Source organism: Pongo pygmaeus, chromosome 10 (assembly GCF_028885625.2).
Source record: "Pongo pygmaeus isolate AG05252 chromosome 10, NHGRI_mPonPyg2-v2.0_pri, whole genome shotgun sequence".
Lineage (NCBI taxonomy): Eukaryota > Metazoa > Chordata > Mammalia > Primates > Hominidae > Pongo > Pongo pygmaeus.
In genome coordinates this window covers 97,010,145-97,017,532 of record NC_072383.2, presented here as the reverse complement: position 1 = coordinate 97,017,532, position 7,388 = coordinate 97,010,145, and positions in this window count along the sequence as shown.

Genomic DNA, 7,388 nt, shown 5'->3' with positions numbered 1-7,388 from the left:
GCTTGAACTTGGGAGGCGGAGGTTGCAGTAAGCCCAGATCGCACCACTACACTCCAGCCTGGCAACAGAGCAAGACTCCGTCTCAAAAAAAAAAAAAAAAGGTTAATTGTAAAACATTCTCAGACAGATCCTTCAAGAGGTATCCACAAGAAGGCATTGTTATCATAGGCAGGCGGATCACCTGAGGTCAGGAGTTCAAGACCAGCCTGGCCAAAATGGCAAAACCCCGTCTCTCCTAAAAACTACAAAAATTAGCTGGGCGTGGTGGCATGCGCCTGTAATCCCAGCTACTCGGGAGGCTGAGGCAAGAGAATCACTTGAACCTGGGAAGCGGAGGTTGCAGTGAGCTGAGATCGCGCCACTGCACTCCAGCCTGGGCAACAGAGTGAGACTGTCTCAAAAGAAAAAATTATCTATCTATCTATCTATCTATCTGTATAAAGTTATATATTTAAAAAGTATATATTTTTAAAATAGAAATGAGGTTTCACTATGTTGACCAGGCTGGTCTTGAAATCCTGGGTTCAGGCAATCCTCCTGCCTCAGCCTTCTAAAGTGCTGGGGTTACAGGCGTGAACCACTGTGTCCAGCCCCTTTTTATTCTTTTTTTCTCTGAGACAGTCTCGCTCTCTCATCCAGGCTGGAGTGCAGTGGCACGATCTTGGCTCACTGCAATCTTAGCCTCCCAAGTTCAAGTGATTCTCCTGCCTCAGCCTCCCAAGTAGATGGAATTAGAGGCACGTACCACCATGCCCAGCTAATTTTTGTATTTTTAGTAGAGACAGGGTTTCACCATGTTGGCCAGGCTGGTCTCAAACTCCTGACCTCAGGTGATTGGCCCACCTCGGACTCCCAAAGTGCTGGGATTACAGGCATGAGCCACTGCGCCTGGCACACCTTGCTTCTTTTACTCAGCGTTTTTGAGATTCACATATGTTGTTGTATCAATACTTCTTTGTTAAATCTGACTGAATGCATATACTAGAATTTAACCCCTGTCCTTTGTTAGATATTTGGGTTGTTTCTAGTTTTTTGCTATTATGAATAAAAGATTTGTAGACACATTTCCACTTCTCTTCAGAAAATACTTAGGAGTGGAATTATTGCATCTTATGGTAAGTGTATGCTTAACAATACACAAAAATTGCCAAACTGTTTTTCAAATGTTTTACACTCCCACCAGCAATGTATGAGTTCCAGCTTCTCCACATCCTCATCAATATTTTGTTGTCAAGCTTTTTAATTTTAGCCATTCCAATGGGTATGTAGTTCATTGTAATTTTAATTTGCATTCCTCTGAATACTAATAATGTTGCACCAGTGGTTATTAGCCATTCCTATATTTTGTTAAATATCTACTGAAACTCTCAATTCTTTTGGCTTTCTTTTTTCTTTTTTCTGAGATGGAGTCTTGCTCTGTCACCCAGGCTGGAGTGCAGTGGTGCAGTCTCGGCCCACTGCAACCTCTGCCTCCAGGGTTCAAGTGATTCTTCTGCCTCAGCCTCCCAAGTAGCTGGGACTACGTAGGCGTGCGCCACTACGCTCAGCTAATTTTTGTATTTTTAGTAGAGACAGGGTTTCACCATATTGGCCAGGCTGGTCTGAAACTCCTGACCTGGTGATCCGCCTGCCTCGGCCTCCCAAAGTGGTGGGATTACAGGTGTGAGCCACCATGCCTGACCAATTCTTTAGGTTTTCTTTATATATTCTGAACACAAGTTCTTTGTCAGATCTATATAATGGAAATATTTTCTCTGTGTATGCAGATACATGCGATTATATTAAATTTGCATTATTATTTGAGTTATCATTTGGTTCAAAATACTTTCCCTTGTGATTTCTTTGGCCCATGGATTTAATTATGGTATTTAACTTCCAAATATTTGAGGATTTTCCAGATATACTTTTGTTATTGACTTTTAATTCTATCCTGATGAGAAAGTATAATTTGTTTCCATTTTTTTAAGACTTTATTAAGACTTATTACCCAACAAAAATTATATCTTTATGAATGCTCCATGTGCCCTTGAGAAGAATGTGTATTCTGCTGTCATTGGATGTAGCATTCTATAAATGTCAATTGGTCAAATTAGTTGAAGGTACTGTTAATGTCTTTTATAAACTTGCTGAATTTTTGTTATACCAGCTACTGAAAGAAGAGTGTTGAAACCTCCAACTAGACTTTGGTATTTGTCTGTTTCTCCTTTTGATTCTGTCACGTTTTGCTTCATGTATTTGGAAGTTCTGTTACTGGGTGCATACACATTTAGGACTTTGTCTTTTTAATACTGACCCTTTATGAATGTCTTTTTATTCTTTATTTTTTGAGACGGAGTCTCGCTCTGTCGCCCAGGCTGGAGAGCAGTGGCGCGATCTCGGCTCACTGCAAATTCTGCCTCCCGGGTTCACGTCATTCTCCTGCCTCAGCCTCTCGAATAGCTGGGACTACAGGCGCCCGCCACCACGCCCGGCTAATTTTTTGGTATTTTTACTAGAGACGGGGTTTCACCCTGTTAGCCAGGACGGTCTCTATCTCCCGACTTTGTAATCCGCAGCCTCAGCCTCCCAAAGTGCTGGGATTACAGGCGTGAGCCACCGCGCCCAGCCTGAATGTCTTTTTAAAAATCTACAGTAATAGTCCTTTTCCTAAAGTCTACTTTGGTATTAATGTAACCATTCTAGATTTATTATAGTTTTTTCATGGTGTACTCTTTCATTCATTTTAAACCTGTAACTCTATATTTTAAATGTTTCTTGTAGACAGCATAGAGTTGGATCTTACTTTTAAAAATCCAATCTGACAATCTCCACTTTTTAATTTAGACCAAAGTTGTCCAACTCGCAGCCCACGGCTGCATGTGGCCCAACACAAATTCATAAACTTTCTTAAATCACTTCTAATACAATGATATACAGACAGTCCCTAATTTAAGACAGTTCGAGGCAGGGCGCGGTGGCTCACGCCTGTAATCCCACCACTTTGGGAGTCTGAGGCGGACAGATCACGAGGTCAGGATATCCAGATCATCCTGGCCAACACGGTGAAACCCCGTCTCTACTAAAACACAAAAAACTAGCTGGGCGTAGTGGCGCATGCCTGTAGTCCCAGTTACTCGGGAGGCTGAGGCAGAATCGCTTGAACCCGGGAGGCGGAGCTTGCAGTGAGCCGAGATCGCGCCACCGCACTCCAGCCTGGCGACAGAGCAAGATCCGTCTCAAAAAAAAAAAAAGTTCGATTTACCATTTTTCGATTTTATGATGCTGCTAAAGCAACACAAGTTCAGTATACTCCTTGTTTATGATGGTGTAACATCTGGATAAACCCAATGTAAATCAAGGAGCATCTGTAGTTGGATTTAAGACTACCATCTTATTACTTGTTTTCTACTTTTCCCATCCCTCGAGTGTTTTTTCCTCTTTTCCCATTTTCTTTTGGATTGAGTCTTTTTCTTAGTGTTACATTTTATGTACTCCATTGGTTTACTAGCTATGCCTCTGTTTTGTTATTAATGGCTACCTTAGGGTTTACAATATGCGTCTTTAACCTATTACAGTCTATCTTCAAATAATATTAATCTACCTATAAGAACGTGATAACAATATTCATTTTTTATCTTTATTGACATACATTTTACATTTCACATCCCACAATACATGATTACAATTTTGTATTGAACAGTAAACTACCTTTTAAAGAGAAACAACAAAGTCTTTAGCCATAAATTTACCATTTCTGGCACTCTTAATTCCTTTGTGTAATTCCAGTTTTAAATCTAGTATTCTTTTCCATTTGTAGTTTAATCTGAAGATATCTTTATTTTGAAGGATATTTTTGCTGGGTTTCTACACTGATATTTCTTTCATCACTTTAAAGATGTTTCATTACTGTCTGACTTGCACTATCACTAATGAGTAGTAGTAACTAATTGCTGATTACCCATGTCATGTGTACAGTTTTCCCCAGTTGCTAAGTTGTCTTTCATTGTTTTTCTTCCCCCACCCTTTATCATAAACTGGTACGCAATAGCTTCACTAAAGTTGCCTTGTTTTTTTTTTTTTTTTTTGAGACGGAGTCTCGCTCTGTAGCCCAGGCTGGAGTGCAGTGGCGCTATCCCGACTCACTGCAAGCTCCGCCTCCCGGGGTTCACGCCATTCTCCTGCCTCAGCCTCCAGAGTAGCTGGGACTACAGGCACCCGCCACCACGCCCGGCTAATTTCTTTTTGTATTTTTAGTAGAGATGGGGTTTCACCGTGTTAGCCAGGATGGTCTCAATCTCTTGATCTCGTGAACCGCCCACCTCGGCCTCCCAAAGTGCTGGGATTACAGGCATGAACCACCGTGCCCGGCCACAGTTGCCTTGGTTTGACTTTGTTTTGGGGTCACTTGAACTTCCCATACTTGGGCTTATATAGTTTCTGGGAACTTAGTAAATTTTCAGCCATTTCTTAAGAAATTATTTTTCCTCCTGCACTCTCTCCTCCCCTGGTATTACCATTACATCTATGAAAGACTGCTAGATATTGGCCCGGCGTGGTGGCTCACGCCTGTAATCCTAGCACTTTGGGAGGCTGAGGCTTGCGGATCACCTGAGGTCAGGAGTTCGAGACCAGCCTGACCAACATGGAGAAACCCCGACTCTACTAAAAATACAAAATTAGCCGCGCGTGGAGGTGCATGCCTGTAATCCCAGTTACTTGGGAGGCTGAGGCAGGAGAATCGCTTGAACCCAGGAGGCGGAGGTTGCAGTGAGCCGAGATCGCACCATTGCACTCCAGCCTGGACGACAAGAGTGAAAACTCCATCTCAAAAAAAAAAAAAAAAAAAGACTGCTTGATACTGTCTCACACACAGGTTACTGAGGCTTTGTTGAGGTGCTTTTTAGCCTTTTCCTCTGCTTCAGTTTGGATAATTTTTTTTTTTTTTTTAAAGATAGGGTCGTCTCCTGAGTAGCTGGGACTATAGGCATGAGCCACCACACCTATATATTTCCTGAAGAAAAAGAAAAAGAAAGAAATAGGGTCTCATTATGTTGACCAGGCTGGTTTTGTATTCCTGGGCTTAAGCGATCCTCCTGCCTTGGCCTCCCAGGAGCTGGGAATACAGGCAAAAGCCACAATGCCTGGCCAAGACACAAACGTTTCTATCACCTTGCAAGAATCTCTCATACTCAGTTAATAGCCACTCCTCCCTAAAGGTATGTAATATTCTGATTTCTATCACCATGGACTATTTTTGCTTTTCTACATTAGGAATTTTGAATGGAACAATGCCCTACTTTTTCCCAGGCTTGCTCCATTCAACATTGTCTGTTGGTTCCATCATGATGTGACATGTAGAGATGCTCAACTTATGATGGGGTATATGTGCCAATAAACTCATCATAAACATAAGTTGGAAATACATTTATAGCTCCTAAAGGCTTACATCCCCTTCCTCCAAAAGGAAGGAAAATGTATTCACTGTCACAAGACCAATGTGTCAATTTCTGGACAATAAAGTCATTAGTGGTCTATTGTCAGGACTGAATTTTCATACTCAGCTTTGATTTATTCCAAATAAGCAAATTTTTAGTTCCTCAACTATAAGGTCATTAGTTTCTCTCAATATAATGAACAATAGCAATATTTAAATTGCTAATAAACCTATATGGTTATTAGTTAATAGAATAGACAATATGCTTCAATTTTATTATTTTTTTTTGAGATGGAGTTTCGCTTTTGTTGCCCAGGCTGGATTGTGCCCAGGCCGGAGTGCAATGGCAAGATCTCGGCTCACTAAAACCTCCGCCTCCCGGGTCCAAGCGATTCTCCTGTCTCAGCCTCCTGGGTAGCTGGGATTACAGGCACATGCCACCACGCCCGGCTAATTTTTGTATTTTTAGTAGAGATGGGGTTTCATCATATTGGTCAGGCTGGTCTCAAACTCCTGACCTCAGGTGATCCGTGTCTCGGCCTCCCCAAGTGCTGGAATTACAGGCGTGAGCCAACGCGCCCGGCCTATTATTATTTTTGAGACAGAGTTTTGCTCGTCACCCAGACTAGAGTGCAACGGCACGATCTTGGCTCACGGCAACCTCCGCCTCCCAGGTTCAAGCGATTCTCCCGCCTCAGTCTCCTGAGTAGCTGGGGCTGCAGGGGTGCACCACTATCCCCAGCTAATTTTGTATTTTTAGTAGACAAGGTTTCGCCATGTTGGCCAGGCTGGTCTCGAAACTCCTGACCTCGGGTGACCCGCCCACCTCGGCTTCCCAAAGTGCTGGGATTACAGGCATGAGCTACCACACCCAGCATCAGACGCTTTTAAACAAAACAACTTCCCCAAAGAATGCCTCAACATAAGTTCAAAGAAAATTCTAAAACTGCACCCAAGCACCATCAACTACACATTATTTACTACAGAGAAAGTATCAAATGTCTGTTGCATTAAGTGGCAAAATTTGGTAACCAATAAATTTCAATCCATTTAAAAACACTGTAAATATAGTATAAATGTTGTCAGTTCGACTAATGATTCCATAATTAGAACTTAACAAAACACATGGAGTCCCCTTGCACTCAAACCCTGTGTCTGCTCCTCTACTTTCTCCCCAAATCTTTGGTGGAAAGGATGCTACGTGAATTCTGAAAAGCTCTCAATGACCATCAATTCAAGGTGACAGGCTGACCACATGCTTACAGCCTATTTCTACTGAGACTTGAATACTGATAAGGGAATAAAAAAGTGTTTAACACAATGACAAAGAGGTAGAGTGAGATAGCAAAAGATACTTCAAAAAGCTGCTTGGAAGATTAAAAAAAAAAAAAAAAACAAATTAGGCCAGGGTGGTGGCTCACGCCTGTAATCCCAGCACTTTGGGAGGATCACCTGAAGTCAGGAGTTCAAGACCAGCCTGCCCAACATGGCAAAACCCCGTCTCTACTAAAAATACAAAAATTAGCTGGGCATGGTGGCACATCTGTAGTACTAGCTACTCAGGAAGCTGAGACAGGAGAATCACTTGAACCCTGGAGGCAGAGGTTGCAGTGAGCCAAGATGGCGCCACTGCACTCCAGCCTGGGCGACAGAGCAAGACTCTGTCAAAAAAATAAAATAAAATAAAAAAATAAATGAAACACAGAAAAAAAATTAGCAAAATTAAAGAAGGCTTAAATTTATTATTATTATTGTTGTTTTGAGACGGAGTCTCACTCTGTCACCCAGGCTGGAGTGTTACCTCTGCCTCCCAGGTTCGGGTCATTCTTCTGCCTCAGCCTACCGAGTAGCTGGGATTGCAGGCACCCACCACCACACCTGGCTAATTTTTGTATTTTTAGTAGAGACTAAAAATTGTCTTGCCATGTTGGCCAGGCTGGTCTTGAACTCCTGACCTCAGGTGATCCACCTGCCT